Genomic DNA, 16,272 nt, shown 5'->3' on the forward strand with positions numbered 1-16,272 from the left:
GGAAATTGGTAATAATGTATTTTGTTTGTACCTTAATGTGATCAGGGACACACACACACACACACACACACACACACACACACACACACACACACACACACACACACACACACAGAGAGAATAATTAGGATGTCCCAAAACAGGAGCATGATACAAGAAATAGAGGCAGAGAATGTATATTGATGAAAAAAAAGAGGGGGGATAAGAGAGATTATGAGAGGAGAGAAGGCAAAAAAGAAAAGAGGATGAGATGATGGTGGTGGTGGATGAAGGGGAGAAGGAGGAGGAGGAGGAGGAGGAGAGGAGATGCAGAGCGGGGATGATGAGAAGCAGGAGAGAGAGGAGAAAGAGGGCGGGGGGGAGGGGGCAGGTGGAGAAGAGAAGGAAAATGAGGAGAATGAGATAGAGAAGGAAAGGGAGGAGAAGGAGGAGGAGGAGGAGGAGGAGGAGGAGGAGGAGGAGAAAAAGAAGAAGAAGAAGAACAAGAAGAAGAACAAGAATGCACAGAGAGAGAGAGAGAGAGAGAGAGAGAGAGAGAGAGAGAGAGAGAGAGAGAGAGAGAGAGAGAGAGAGAGAGAGAGAGAGAGAGAGAACGGGGGGAAGCGAGGGAAGGAGCGGGAATAGAGGTGGGTAGAGAGAGGACACTGAACGAAGGGAGATGATTTTAGAAAAGTGAGGTGAGGGGAACGAAGGTCATATGATAAGAATGGGAATGGGATGAAGGGGAGAGAAGTAGGCTGGAAGGAAGACAAACTGAAAGGAGTAGGAAACAAAGGACAAAGAAAACAGATGGAAGAGAAGAAGAGAGAACAGATCCCAGTGAGCCTTTATACCACTTCGTTACAACTTGTAAACCTAACTGTGAAAGTAAATGAGATATAAAGGAATTAATCTTTCAGAAATAGAAAATTGGTCATAAGTCGCTATCTTAATTTTTTTTCTTTCAAAATTTCGAAATGATGGTCATCAATCTCCTATGTGACTTTGCATCAATACAAATAATGAGAAAATTCCAAGAAATAGTTTCTGAGAAACAGCGTGGAGAGAACGAACGGACGTGCGGACTATCAGGCGTACAGAGGGACGGACATGACCTAAACTATGGTTCCATTTCATGAGAAACAATGTGGAATAAAAAGGCAGTTGGAGAGCAAAGTGGAAGAAGTACAAAGGAGTATAACGGAAGGCAAACAGCAACAGACCTGTTGGTCCTTTTGTAGCTGTTTGGTATTGGTAACTCTGTAATTAACAAAACTATTCTGCTAGTTAAGGACGATGATAGAAAAGCAGGATGGCTCCCTCTACCCACCAAACTCTTCAGCCGAAGCCGGCAGGATATAGGGAGAAGGATCACCAAGTAGCATAGAAAAACTGTCATAGAAATTTCATAGGAAAGAGGGAAATTAAATTATAATCTAGATTATCGACATGAAAAGGAAGTTATAATTTTTTATCAGTGTTATTCTGTAGGTTACATCATCCGGGCTGTGAAAAAAAAAAAAGTCTTATATACAGAAGTGTTTTATTCAGGGGTAAACATATTAAGCTGGGGGTTAGAAGACAGATACTTATCCAAACGACCTTCAAAGTCCAGTATCACAGTTTGCTGTATTGGAGGGCAATTTGTTCCTTATATTTTCAATTCTATTAAAGGAGAAATGCTTAGCTTCATGCCACTGGAATCGCCTGCCGGTTATTTTATGCCCATTGCCTCTAGTGTAATCAGCTGTGAAGTATTTATTGACAGCCATGTTATCGTGTCCTTTGAATATTTTAAGCACTTGAATTAAATCTCTTCGTAATCTGCGTTTAGTTAAGGTAAAGGGCCTCAGGATTTATAAACGCCCCTCGTATAGTTTGCCTCTCAGTCTACAGTAGGTATCATTTTGGTCACCCTTCGTTTTACTGTTTCAAGTTTCTCTCTCTCTCTCTCTCTCTCTCTCTCTCTCTGTTTTTTTTTTTTGTAATAAGGCGACCAGAACTGGACAAAGTACTCTAAGTGTGGGCGAACTAGAGAATTATATAAGCTGAGGATGATATCCGATTTACATTCTAATGCTCTACCTATGAATCAAACAGAAGTAAAGAGAGGGATTGGCAGGGAGGGTGCAAGGCGTGTGGTGTTGAGTGATAAGCAAGACATGAACACACACACACACACACACACACACACACACACACACACACACACACACACACACACACACACACACACACACACACACACACACACACACACACACACACACACCATCTCTCTCTCTCTCTCTCTCTCTCTCTCTCTCTCAATGGAGGAATGCAGGTGCAATAATGACAAGTCTCTTAATTTCACACACATTGCTTGGAACGCCATCTCACTCAGAAGCATTAATGTCCTTGTTCTCTTCTTCTTCTTCGAAGGAACATTCATTGCCTTGCTGTGTCCATGAAGCTTATGCATCCCAGTCATCCGTGGAGCTATACTACAGTCGTTCTATTTTATGTTGCCACATCGTCGCCGACACACGTGTAATTATTTGTGCTCACCTCTCTCTCTCTCTCTCTCTCTCTCTCTCTCTCTCTCTCTCTCTCTCCTATTTTAAGCTAGTAACTACTTATAAATGAATTTTAAACACTCTGTATAGATGTAATTCAATAAAAATGCTATAGTACAGTATAAATCTCCTAAGACTTGTCACTTTGCTTTTGCGACGTTGTCAGGTGGTGACACGAGGGACAGCCCCGCGTGAGCGGGTCATACTTGGTCAGTCTCCCGTCATGGAAGCTAAAAAAAAAAAAAAAAAAAAACGCACCTATAGACTTTTACCTCAGGGGTGGTGTGGAAAAAAAAAGTCGAAAACAAGAGAAAAAATTAAAATCCAATTAGTAGTAGTTAATATAAATATGAGAGAGAGAGAGAGAGAGAGAGAGAGAGAGAGAGAGAGAGAAAGAATGTGTGTGGCGACGATGTGGCAACAGAGTTAACAGAGTGAGATCCCAGAGCGCCCCACCCAAACTGCCTTCATAAAATAGAACGACTATAGTGACGTGCATCCATACTAGGCAGTTCACTGTTAGGAATAAGATGAAGTGTTCCATTCACAGTAATTGTCTGAGCCAGCTTTGTGGGGAGCCGGGTCAAACCTTCCTAAATCACTATAACTAGTTCTACCTTAGTGCCCAACAGCAACGGAGTAACTGATTGTGGCGCGGGGCAGACTTGCTCCAAAGCATGGAGAGCAAAGAGTCTCTGGGGTAGGAAGCTTACCTCTTTTGAAAATTGCATCTTGGGACTTAACAACGCTTGCCAGCGAAGGTAACTTAGCTATTCTTTGCGAAAAACTGAGAGATGTAAACTGGGATATGATAGGTCTTAGTGAGTTGAGAAGACCAGCTGAGACATTCACAGAACTGTCTAATGATCACATACTATGCTACAGAGGCAGACCAGAAAAGAAGGAACGTGGTGCAGGATTTATGGTTAACAAATACTTAAGTTGCATTACTGAAGAATGCTTTAGTGCAAATGAAAGGTTAGTAGGTCTAATAATTAAACTGATCAAGAGATATAAGATGAACTTATTGTAGGTCTGTTCATCAGCATCAGCTTAGGATGATCAGGAGGTAGAAACATTCTGTCAAGACATTGAGGATGCAATGGATAAGCACAAAACTCAGTCTGAATTTGTGATGGGAGACTTTAATGCAAAACACAGCAAGAAAAGAATCGGTAAGATTGTAGCAGGTCATTTTGGAATGAGCATTCCGGATTGCGAGAGTAAAAATGCTAGTCTAATTTGCCAAAATGAAGTCTTTGGGTGATGTCCACGTTAAAAAAAAAAAAAAAAAAAAAAAAGGACCTGTACGATTTGAACGTGGAAGGAACCAAAGGGTGAAACAAGACAACGAAACAGAATTCATCGTCACTGACAATTCACTTGCTGGTACAATGAAGAGCATAACTGTAGTGAACAAAGTAATTATAGGAAGCGACCACAGACTGGTGAGAAGGCTTGTGATACTTGTCTCAGGAGAAACACATAAAGGTAAGTTCGAAGTAAACAACCAATTCTTGTAGGAGTGAGAGAAACGGCAGCAAAATTAGCCTGTTAATTCAGAATAAATGCTCAAACTTGATGGATGAAATAAATACCAACACGGAGTAAAAGAACGAAACAGATCTAGAAATAGGAGGTAGGAATTCACGAAACAAGGGCAAACTTGAAAGAGTACAAATGAACTGCAAAAGAAATGAAGGAACACGACACAAGGAAATCATATTGAGGCAGCTGAACTAAAGAATGCCATCAACAAAACAAAAATTAAGATACTCGAAAGTTTAACATGAAATAAATTAAAGTAACTTTAAGGAACAGAGGAAGGTTGAAGGCAACTAGGTGTACGTGTGGTATATAAATAGAAGTCAGATATTTTCACTGAGAGACTCTAATGAAGAAGTGGCGAACAACAGAAACGAAGTGGTCTAAGTAGCAGAACATTTTTATAAAAACGTTTACAGTAACTGCAGTGGTCTGAGTCAGTTCAGGTTAGAGGAACAGTAGAAAGAGTCGTCCCCAGCTTTAAATAAAGTAGAGGATGGTTAGAGAGCAATGACGAGGGGTAAAGTAGCAGGTGATCGAATCACCGCTGATTTTATAAAGGATGCAGGTGACTTCACAATAAATGAACTTGCAAAGCTATTTATAATATGTTTAAAAGCCAAGGTTGTACCCGAATAGAAAAAAAAAAGTGCCTATTACTGTGCATCACATAAATGGGCTATCAAAGACCTAAAAAACTACGTTCAATTAGCCTTCTATCTGTTGTTTACAAACTTTTTCACAAAAGTCCTAACAATTCGAATTAGCCCTACCTTAGATGGAAAACAACCAAAAAAAATTGATAGGATTTTGAAGAATTCTATCAACTTATTAATCGGGCGATCGAGAAAATTACAGAATATAAGAAACCTTTGTGCATGGCATATTGTTTATTATGAGAAAGAATTTGATTGAGCTGAATCAGCTACAGTGATGAGAACTATAATATTCGAGGACAATGTGTATTGGAAACTTAGTTTTAAGTACTAGAAGATATTTAACGAGAAAGCATGACAATTGTAAAACTCCACAAGGACAGCCAGAAAATACCAGCACAGATATGTGACAGGGAAGGAGATACAATCTCACCCAGGTTATGCCCTACATGCCTAGAGGACGTTTCAGAAACTTTGAGGTGACAATGGAATTTGCATTAATACTGAGCCATTGAATAATCTTAAATCTGCAAAGGACATAGTCGTGTTTTGTGAGTCGGAGGAGAGATTATAAGTTATCATTGGTGCCCTGGACAGGGACAATCTGAAAACATGTTTGAAAGTGAATAGGAAGCAGAGGAAGATTATGCTTTACAGAAATGTTTGCGCCCTTCCAGTAATGACTGGAGATGAATAACTTGAATGTGTGGAAGAATGCATATGCCTAGGGCAGGCAGTTCAGACAGACCCAGTCCATGACAGTGAAATCAAACGAAGAAAAGGAATGGGATGGAGGGCTTTTGGCAAACTGAGTGACTACATGAAAGATAAGCTATTTTCATTATGTCAAAAGAAAAGGTCATATAATCTGTGTGTCCTTGCTGTTGTAACGTGTGGACAAAAAAGATGGAGCCTGACAAATTTCTTGGAACTTAAAGTAAAGAGTGCTCAACGAGGAAAGAAAAGATTATGTTGGTAGTGGCAGAGAGAAATAAACAAGAGATCTTCCTGGATAATGAAAAGTCGAAAGTAAAGATATAATGACTACAAACAAAAGCATAAATGAATGAGTGTAAGTCACGTTCTTCGTATAACAAATAACAGATGGACAGTCAGGGTAACTGAAGTACAGTCCAAAGGTGGAATGGGAGGAAGAGGCAAACAAACGTCGAGGTAGCGAAATGAGACTCGGAGATTCGCTGTGAGTATATGGAACAGGCTAACAGCCAATAGGTCGGAGTGGAAAATGCAGTGGACTGACTAACTCAGGCTGCAGCAGCTGATACTGCTGAGGCTGCTGCTGCTGTTGATGTCCCTTGTTTTCATATTCTGGTCTGTCCTGCTTATTGTCCTTGCATTTGTCATTGCTTCCTCTTTCCATTAATGTTTCTTTGTCTATCTTCCCCCACCCCTTTTCCTTCTTTCCTGCATCCTCCCCCCCCACCCTTTCTCTCTCTCTCTCTCTCTCTCTCTCTCTCTCTCAAGTTCTGAAGTCAAAGAAACTACACGAAAAATAGAGCCAAATTAAAGTTTTTAATATGTTTGTGATAGAGGCTTATTATCTTTTTCAACCTTGCGGACTTGAAAAGCTTTTCAATATTCTACTGTAGGAGAGAGAGAGAGAGAGAGAGAGAGAGAGAGAGAGAGAGAGAGAGAGAGAGAGAGAGAGAGAGACAGACAGACAGACAGACAGATAGACAGAGAGAGAGAGGTAAGTGCATGTGAAAGAAAAGTGTATTTTATATCTAGCTGTATAAACACTATCCTTCAACCCCAAAGTGCCAAAGTGTTTTGTTGCTTCTCTAATTACGCACTCCCTCCCTCCCTCTCCCTCTCTCTCTCTCTCTCTCTCTCTCTCTCTCATCCGACTTTTATTCCTTCCACATAATCTTCTAAATTTTATGGCATTTTATTCTTTGTTTTACTTGTAATTTCTTCATAAAAATTCAAGTGGTTCCGTAATTGAGAAAAGTATATAGTCGAGGATATACTTCTGTATCTCACTATCATCATCACCACCATCATCATCATTTTAGTCGCCATCGTAGCCATCATGGCTTTCATTTCTTCACTTTTCAATATTCCTTTCTTGATTTTCACATTGTCATTATATCCTCCTCCTCCTCATCATCGTCGTCGTAGTCACCACCTTTTCTTTTCTCTGTCATCTTCAGCTCTTTATTGTCCGAATTTTTGCACTTGCAATAATGCAACGGTGGTTACATTCTGGGTGAAAGCAACAAAGCTCACGGCTCCAAGATATTGATTTGTGCTAACTTGTGAAATGGAGATGATAAATAGGACCTTCATCGATGCTTTTACACACACACACACACACACACACACACACACACACACACACACACACACACACACACACACAAGGGACGTATGATAATCAATTTCTTTCTCAGTCCTGTGAATGCCATTTAAACTAGAAGCATTGTTGTCAATTTTATCGTCCGCCTTTAGCAAGGCGAAGCGATTTAGGTTTTATCTGCGTGTGTGTGTGTGTGAGAGAGAGAGAGAGAGAGAGAGAGAGAGAGAGAGAGAGAGAGAGAGAGAGTATCAGTTCCCAAAATATACTGAAAAGATGTATGCGAATTTTCACCAAACCTTCAGGAGATAACCACTATGTGGATGGGAAAGTGATTAACTTTTGGTGAGGATTTGATCAAAGACGACCTAATGCCCGCCGCCATATGTCAAACTGCAATTTGGCTAATTTCTCAACAATGGACAATAAAGTGGGTGGCATTAATTATTCCCTGCCTTTAGCAAGGCGAGGCGATATAATTTGTGTGTGTGTGTGTGTGTGTGTGTGTGTGTGTGTGTGTGTGTGTGTGTGTGTTTATGCGAAGAAGAAGGAACCAAAGGCCATGAGCCCGCAGTAACAGTTCCCTCCAAGAGAAAAACAAAATACAATAGAGAGCCAAATTCAAGATCCGATCATTTTGAGATGCCTGGACACACTACGTTTGAAAGACTGGAGATCATAGGCAGCAGGAAATACAGACAGAGGGAGACAGTTCCAGGGCTGACCTGTTGCATAAATGAAAGACTGGGAGTAACGGTTAACTCTTGCATTAGAGAGCTGGGCAGAAAAGGGATGAGAGTTTGCTGCCAGACGGGTGCTACGCGCCTGTCGTAGAGGTGGAGGAATGCAAGCAGACAGTTCAGAGGAGCAGTGACCATTAAAGTAGCGATAGAAAAGAGATAAAGATGCAACAGTGCGGCGAAGAGACAGAGGTTGAAGGGAGTCAGTAAGAGGAGGAGAGTTAATGAGATGAAAAGCCTTTGACTCCACCCTATTGAGAAGAGCTGTATGTGGGGAGCCTCCCCACACATGAGAGTTGTACTCCACACAGGGGTGGATAAAACCCCTGTATAGAGTCAACAATTGTGCAGGGGTAAAGAAAGAGCGGAGTCGGCTTAGCACACCCAATCTCTTGGAAGCAGATTTTACAAGAGATGTAATATGATCTTTCCAAGATAAGTCCCGAGTAAATGAAACCCCAAGCATGTTCAAGGATGATGCAGGATTAAGCTGTATATTATTAAACATTAGTGGGTATACCTGTGGAAGATTTTGTCGGGTTGATAGGTGTAAGAACTGAGTCTTAGATGCATTAAAGACAACCATATTATTTTTACCCCAGTCAGAGATATGAGCCAAGTCAGACATTAGGTGTGCCATAGCCTCATCCCTTGTTTCTTGAAGTAACTGTTGAGATGGGCGTTGCAGGAACCGAGTGGAAAGGTGAAGGATGGAGTCATCAGCGTATGAGTGGATAGGGTTAGATGTACAGCTTAGAAGATCATTGATGAATAAAAGGAAGAGAGTTGGTGATAGGACAGAGCCCTGAGGAACACCACTGCTGATAGATCTAGGAGAAGAACGATGGCCGTCTACAACAGCGGCTATAGAACGACCAGAAAGGAAGCTAGCGATGAAGGCACAGATAGAAGGATAGAAACCGTAGGAGGGCAGTTTGGAAATTAAAGATTTATGCCAGACTCGATCGAAAGCCTTTGAAACGTCAAGTGCAATGGCAAAGCTTTCGCCAAAGTCCCGAAAGGAGGATGACCAGGAGTCTGAAAGGTAGGTGAGAAGATCGCCAGTGGAGCGTCCCTGACGGAACCCATACTGACGATCGGAAAGAAGGTTGTGATAGGAAAGATGTCTTAAAATTTTTCTATTAAGAATTGACTCGAAAACTTTTGAAATACAGGACGTTAAAGCAATTGGACGATAGTTGGAGGGTTGGGAGTGGTCACCCTTCTTCGGGACTGGCTGAATGAGAGCAAACTTCCAGCAAGAAGGAAAGGTACAAGTTGACAGACAAAGGCGAAATAGTTTGCCTAGGCAGGGTGTAAGCACAGAAGCACAGTTCTTGAGAACAACAGGAGGGACCCCATCAGGCCCATATGCCTTGTTAGTACTGAGGCCAGTGATGGCAGAAAATACATCAACAGAAGAAATTTTAATGTCAGCCATGAGGAAGTCAGAGGGGGGAAGTGATGGAGGAACAGCACCGGAATTGTCTAAGGTGGAATTGGAGGAGAAAGTCTGTGCGAAGAGATCTGCTTTATCAGTAGAAGAAATAGCTACAGAACCATTAGAGTAGAAAAGAGGAGGGAAGGATGATGAGGTAAAGTTGTTAGAAAGATTTTTGGCAAGGTGCCAGAAGGAGCGGGAAGAATTCGAGTTGGAAAGTTGAGAGCATTTAGTATGGATGAAATTATTTTTAGTAGAGTGAAGAACAGACTTAGCACGATTCCGGGCAGAAACGTAAAGATTGTGATTCAGGGGTGGGTTGGCTCCAGTACCTTTTGTAGGCCTTCTCCTTGTTGTGGAGAGCATTAGAACAAGCGTGATTAAACCAAGGCTTTCTTGCGTTAGTCAAAGGATATGAGAAAGGAATGTATGCTTCCATGCCCGAGAGAATAACCTCCGTAATGCGCAAGGCACACTCAGATGTCTCACGGCCATGGAAGCAATAATCATTCCAGGGAAAATCAAAGAAGTACTGCCTGAGGGCCTCCCAGTCCGCGGCTCCAAAATGCCACAGACGACGTTTCCCTGTAGGGTCCACAGGCCGTACCGGAGTGATAGGACAGGTTAAGGTAATAAGGTTGTGATCGGAGGAGCCCAACGGAGAGAAAAGATTAACCCGCGCCATCCCGAGGACGTACTTCCACGTCCTCACGTTTTGTCACAGCTTATCCCGAGGACATACTTCAACGTCCTGCAATTGCAAAGTTCATAATTTCCACAATTTTCAAAATTCGCGGGAGATTTTCGTTTCGCCCGGGTACCCAAGCCTCCCCTACCTGCCGCCAGGCAGGCAGCGTCCTAAACCCCGCGTGACCCGCGTTCGCCCTTGTCTCGGTCACTCACCTGCCAGCAGTGACCCAGGTCAGACATGGCGCGGAAAGGTCTCTCAGACGAGGAAATCGCATCCGTCCTGGAAGCTTTCACTGGAGACAGTGATTCTCCACTCGATGATGATGTGGTGGATCGCGATTACGTCCAGCCAGAGGAAGAAATAAGTAGCAGTGATGAGGAGGTCCCTTCGCCCCGAAAAACGCGGTATGTGACATACCGTAAGGCAAGGGAAGGCCAGCCTGCTCCCCAACCACGTGCACAGCTATCTCTCCATCACGATTCTGATCAGGACGAGGATGAGGACGATGAGGATGACGGAGGCCTAGGACGTGATATCACCGCGTGGTTGGGAAAGGAGAAAATATCACCACGTGGATCAGAAGGTGGGGCGAGACGACACCTAAGGTATGGTCAAAGTACTTTGTCTGGGGAAGTGGCAAGTGGTGTGGTGGGATTGCTGGGAGAAAGGGAAAGTGTTGTGGCGGCAGCGCGGGGTGAAAGTGAGAGTGGTGTGGGGGTAGTGCGGGGTGAAGGGGCCAGTGGTGTGAGGGAGGCAGCACGAGCACCTAGGCCTAGGGGAGAGGAGGTTGAGTCACTCCCCAGCACTTCTTTCGCCCCTGAATATTCACAAACTTCCTCCCCACAGCCCCAGGATGTGGGGAAAGGAAAGAAAGGGAAGGGAAAGGGTAAAGGAAAAGGGAGAGGGAAGAGAAGTGCGAGTGATGAGAGGCGCCGCTCTCCACCTCCCCAACCTCCCCCAAAACCCTCACCTCCCCACCCTGACGAAGGGGACGATGGTGACGTGGCTGGAGACGGTGGTGTCACGTGGAACTGGGAGGATGGGAGTAATTTTACTCCCATCATTCACCCTTTCACTGAGGAGTGGCGGTCAGGTTGCACGGCTCCAGGTGTAAATGCTGGGTCGTCACGGTTAGATTTTTTCAACTTGTTCTTTGGTGAGGCGTTTGTTGGGCGCATAGTAGAACAAACAAATATTTTTTCACAATCCCAGCACCTTGAAAGTGAACGCATAGGAACCACAAGCAAGCATGCAGAACAGTATGACTATCCCGTGACTATTTCAGAGATGTTCCTATTTTTTGCCCTGGTAATCTTGATGGGTGTGGTGAGGAAAAATCAAATTCCTGCCTACTGGACAACGGACCCAATCAACCTCACACCTTTCTTTGGAAAGGTGATGGGTCGTAACAGATTTCAGTTTATTCTCGGCCGCCTCCACTTTTTTGATGCAGATGATCCAGCCAATGCAAATATCACCGATAAAATGAGGAGAATTAGGCTGGTATTTGATCATTTACGGGAAATGTTCCGCTCCTCATTTTATCCCTACAGAGACCTCGTCATAGACGAGAGTCTTGTGTTGTGGAGAGGCAATATTTCCTTTAGGCAGTACATACCCAGCAAGAGACACCGTTTCGGGTTCAAGATCTTTGTTATGTGTGACTGTAAGACTGGTTATGTGCAAGACATAGTCTTGTACACGGGCGCACAGACAGATATAATAGAAGATCGGAGTATAGGACTCTCTGGGGCCGTGGTGAAGACAATGATAGAAGAGTACCTTCATCGTGGTCATGTGTTGTACTTGGACAACTGGTACACTGGCCCTCTTCTCGCTAGGTTCCTCCACCAACACGACACCGGAGTCTGTGGTACAGTCAAGAGAAACCGTCGCCATATGGTCAAGATAGGGAGGAAACTTGACAAGAATGAGGTGGTTTTCTTCCAGGCCAATAACATCCTTGCAACCCTGTTGAACCACAACAGGGAAGTTTGCCTCCTATCAACTGTTCACAGCCCCCTGATGCACCGCACAGACTCCGTGGATCACTGTAGCGAGAGGAGGTGCAACGTATGGAAACCAGAGTCTGTACTTGCCTATAATCTGAACATGAGGCAAGTTGATCAGTCAGACTCGATGATTTCAAGTGTTGACTGTGCCAGGACCACGATGAAGTGGTACAAGAAACTTTTTTTCCACTTGCTCGACATCACGGTCCTGAACGCCCACTACCTGCACGCAATGACCACCGGAGTATCCAAGACCTTTGAGGGGTTTGTGAGGGAGCTGGCACGTGAAATAATCGCCCAGCATGCCCAGGAAAGACCCCCACACCGTCCCCGCGCCCCCCGTGCTGCTCAGACTCCCCTACGTCTTGCAGGCCGCCACTACCCCAGCGCAATCCCTTCCGAACCAAACCGTCGTAAACCCCAGCGTCGCTGCCATGTATGTAAGCACTCGACAGTCAGACCATCCATGCAGAGAAAAGACACAAGATACGAGTGTGTCGAGTGCAATGTTGCGTTGTGCCTTCAGCCTTGTTTCAAGGAATATCATAATTTCCTACACTTCTGAAACTGTGTGGGAAGGCGAAATGACGCTCATGATAATGGTAAGGCCAGTCAGTAGGTGCTAAGTCAAATATAAAGTTGAAACGGGTGTTATTTTTTAAGAAAAGTAATGTATAAGATGAGAATTAGTGTAAGTGGAAAGAATTGTTATCAAAACTACACCCACTGTGTAAATCTGGTCAGTAAATATGTGATAGCAAGGAAATAAAGTGGAAACGGGTGTAATGTTAGCATGAATAAAACGTATAAGTTGAACATTACTGTAAGTTGTCATAATTGATGTCACGAGTACACCCACATTCTGGTCAGTAAGTATGTGATAGGAATTATATACAGTGGAAGATGTTGTAATGTTAGTAGTAAGGTATTTTATAAGTTGATTACTAGTGTAAGATGAAACAAATGATATCGCGATAACACTCCCTGTGTAAGTACGCGCAAATATGACGCTAAGTTCCATCGTACGTTCAGAAATGATGTGATATCAATTATATCAAGTGTTTACATGTGCAATGTTAGTGTAGAATTATTATATAAGTACAAAAATAGGTTGTAAGTTGAATTAGTTGTCATAGCGACTTCACCGTGTGTGTTATTATGCGCTATTATTACGCTATATATTTACGTAAGGCCTGAAATAATCTCAAAACAGTTCTATAAATTTGAAAAGTGTATAATAATATTAGAAAAGTATTATGTAAGTAGAAAAAGCACAATACGAGTTGAAACAACAGTCACAGCGAGTTCACTCACTACGTAAATAAGCTCTAACATTACGCTAAATGTTATCAAAAGGCCTGTGAATACGTAAAAACAGTTCAATAAAATATAAAATGGTATAATATTATTGTAGAAGTATTATGTAAGTAAAAAAAATTATATGTATCATGATTTTAGAATGTTAGCGATTCATCGTGACCAACTTGGCCGATTTTGCTCATTTCGCACGATGGTACAATGCTTATTTCTGCTCTATTTTTGTATAAAATCCAATATACTCTTTTATCACATGTTTTTATGTTTGTAATAAATTCATTTCTACTTACTTTCATTGGTTTCTCAAACTTATAATACCATAGAAAACGTTTGAGGCTCACACCGCCTAGGGAGAACACGGGGCCAGGTGGGACCAAGGAATACCTGGTTAAGCTAATTAGGGACCCCGGGGACCACTTTCTTTGCCACCGGTCATTGTTTCTGACCAAAAGCGAAAGTTTAAGCAAATAAAAAAAGGGTCGAAAAATGCCCGGGATTGGGGGGTACCAGTGGTCGAAAAGTGGCCGGGACGGGGCAGGTTAACAGAGTAAGCAGAAGGATTAGTTGTGAGGAAGAGGTCAAGTATGTTGGAGCTCTCTCCAAGGCGGTCAGGGATACGGGTAGGGTGCTGTACAAGCTGCTCTAGGTCATTAAGGATAGAAAAGATGTAGGCTTGTTCACCAGGTGGATCCGTGAAAGGAGAGGAGAGCCAAAGGTGGTGGTGAACATTGAAATCTCCAAGAATGGAGATTTCAAAGAAAGGAGAAATGGACAGAATGTGTTCCATCGTAGAAGTAAGATAGTCGAAGAATTTTTGATAGTCAGTAGAATTAGGGGATAATTAAACAGCACAGATATATTTAGTCAGAGAATGACAGGAAAGCCGAAGCCAGAGTGTGGAGAATTCAGAAGAATCAAGTTCAGGAACAAGAGAGCAAGATAAGTCGTTGCGTATGTATACACAACAGCCACCTTTGGCTCTGAAATGAGTATAGAGAAAGTAGGAGGATACAGAAAAGGGTTTGCTGTCAGTTGCCTCAGACAGCTGAGTCTCCGTTAGAAAAAGAAGGTGAGGTTTAGAGGAGGAGAGGTGGTGCTCAACAGAGCGAAAGTTAGATGAAAGGCCGCGAATGTTGCAGAAATGAAGAAGAAGAGAGTCAGACAGTGGTTCCAGGCACCTCGAGTCATCACTGGGAGAGGGGCAGATGGTGGGGGCATTTATGGTCCCCCCCCCTGGGGACTCCGAGGCTGGGTGAATTGACGCCATTTTTGGTGAATTTTGAATAGGAAGTGTAGTGTGTACTGTGCATGTAGTTTGGTGAAGATAGTTAGAGAAATTTGTACTGGAGAGCATGCTGGCCTACTCTCTGTGTAACTGAGACACTGAAAAAGTTCAGCAAAGGGGGATGGTCAGGAACTAGTCCTGAGGGCTGATGAAACAGGAGCTCCAGCACTCCCTGTCATCAGCTTTCCATCCACCTCGGGAGTGCTGCCCTGCTCGACTGAATACCTGTTAACAAAATGTCTAGAAATGCTGTGGATGAATTTTCACCTAACCTTAACCCGAGGCATTCCGTTGACGTATGGATGTCACCATGTTTTGTCAAGGTGACACCTGATGACCTATCCATACGTTTTGCAATTGCGAGGTCCGTCATTTGCACAATTTTCAAGTTTCGCAAGGTGATTTTTGGTAGGCATATGTGGGAAACCTTCCTCTACGCACCGTCTGGCGGGGATACTGCCTGGCCACACCCTCCCCCCTCCCCCCCGCACGCCATTTTCTTGGCAACTCACCTCTCAACAGTGACCTGGCCAGTAAAGACATGTCTGCCACGGTCTCTTCGATGACGAAATTCAAGGAGAAAGTGATTCCTGAGGTGGAGGACAAAGGAAGAAACAAGCCAGAGGAAGAAACAAGCAGAAGAGATGAGGCAGTAACGTTGTAAGGGAAGGCGCGGTATGTTGATATGTTTGGTGAGTGAAACAATGCTTATATCACCTATATTATTGTGTGAAAACCAATATACTTTTGTACTACATATAAATCCGTACCAAATAAATAAATAAATACCTACTTTGAATGGTTTGAAATTGTTACCTCGCCCATAGAAAACGTCTTCTATGGAGCAGTGCCCCCAGAAAACGGTACCAGATACTCAGAGGGACACCTGTATAATGCACTTATAAGATTAGCTGAGCACTTTTTTTTGGCATTTTCCAGTGTTTCTCATGAAAAGCAGAGGTTTTAGCCATAATTTTTTTTTTTTCGAAAATCTGCTGGGATTGGGGGGAAGGGGTTAATGACACAGCAACTATGTGGATGAGCAAAGGTGATTAACTTTTGGTGAGGATATGATCAAAGATGGCCGAATGCCAGACACCATAATATACCAAGTTGTATTAGGCCATTGTCTCAAGAACGGATAGAGATATTTTCTTTAGACTTGGATTATAGGTGGCCTGTGGCCAGCGATTAGTATTCGGTCCCCGAATGCTATTATTTCATTCCTCTCTTGTTCTGCCCTGATTTATCGTTGTTTTTGTCTTATGCTCTGTTATTCCTTCCTCCCTCCCCTCCCTTCATCTCTCTGTCCACTTCTCATCCTACCTTCCTCCCTCCCTCCATGTTTCTGCCCCCTTCTTCCTCTCCCTTCTTTTTTCTCTATATATTTTCTCCTCTTCTAAACTCTTCCTCCATTCATTTTTCCTTTCTTCTCTCTCTCTCTCTCTAAGAGAAATTAATGTCCTATCTCTCCTGTCCTTTTATAATTTGTCCCAGGTTTTATCTTGGATATAGGCGTTCTTATGTCATATCTAGCTCTCCTCTTCTCTATTTCCTCAAATCTCTCAATTATTGCTTCCCTTTACCTTCTTTCTTTCTCATTCTTCTTTTCTCTTTTCCTGGGGGTACTTTGATTACCGGCCCCCTCGCAGGAGGGGCTCGGGGACAGGTATTGTTTTCACTTGGTTCGTGTTTGTTTGTTTGGTTAGTTGGTTGTCTGTTTGTCTGTTAACA

Source organism: Coenobita brevimanus, chromosome 22 (assembly GCF_032717465.1).
Source record: "Coenobita brevimanus isolate Jiangsu-jjx chromosome 22, ASM3271746v2, whole genome shotgun sequence".
NCBI lineage: Eukaryota > Metazoa > Arthropoda > Malacostraca > Decapoda > Coenobitidae > Coenobita > Coenobita brevimanus.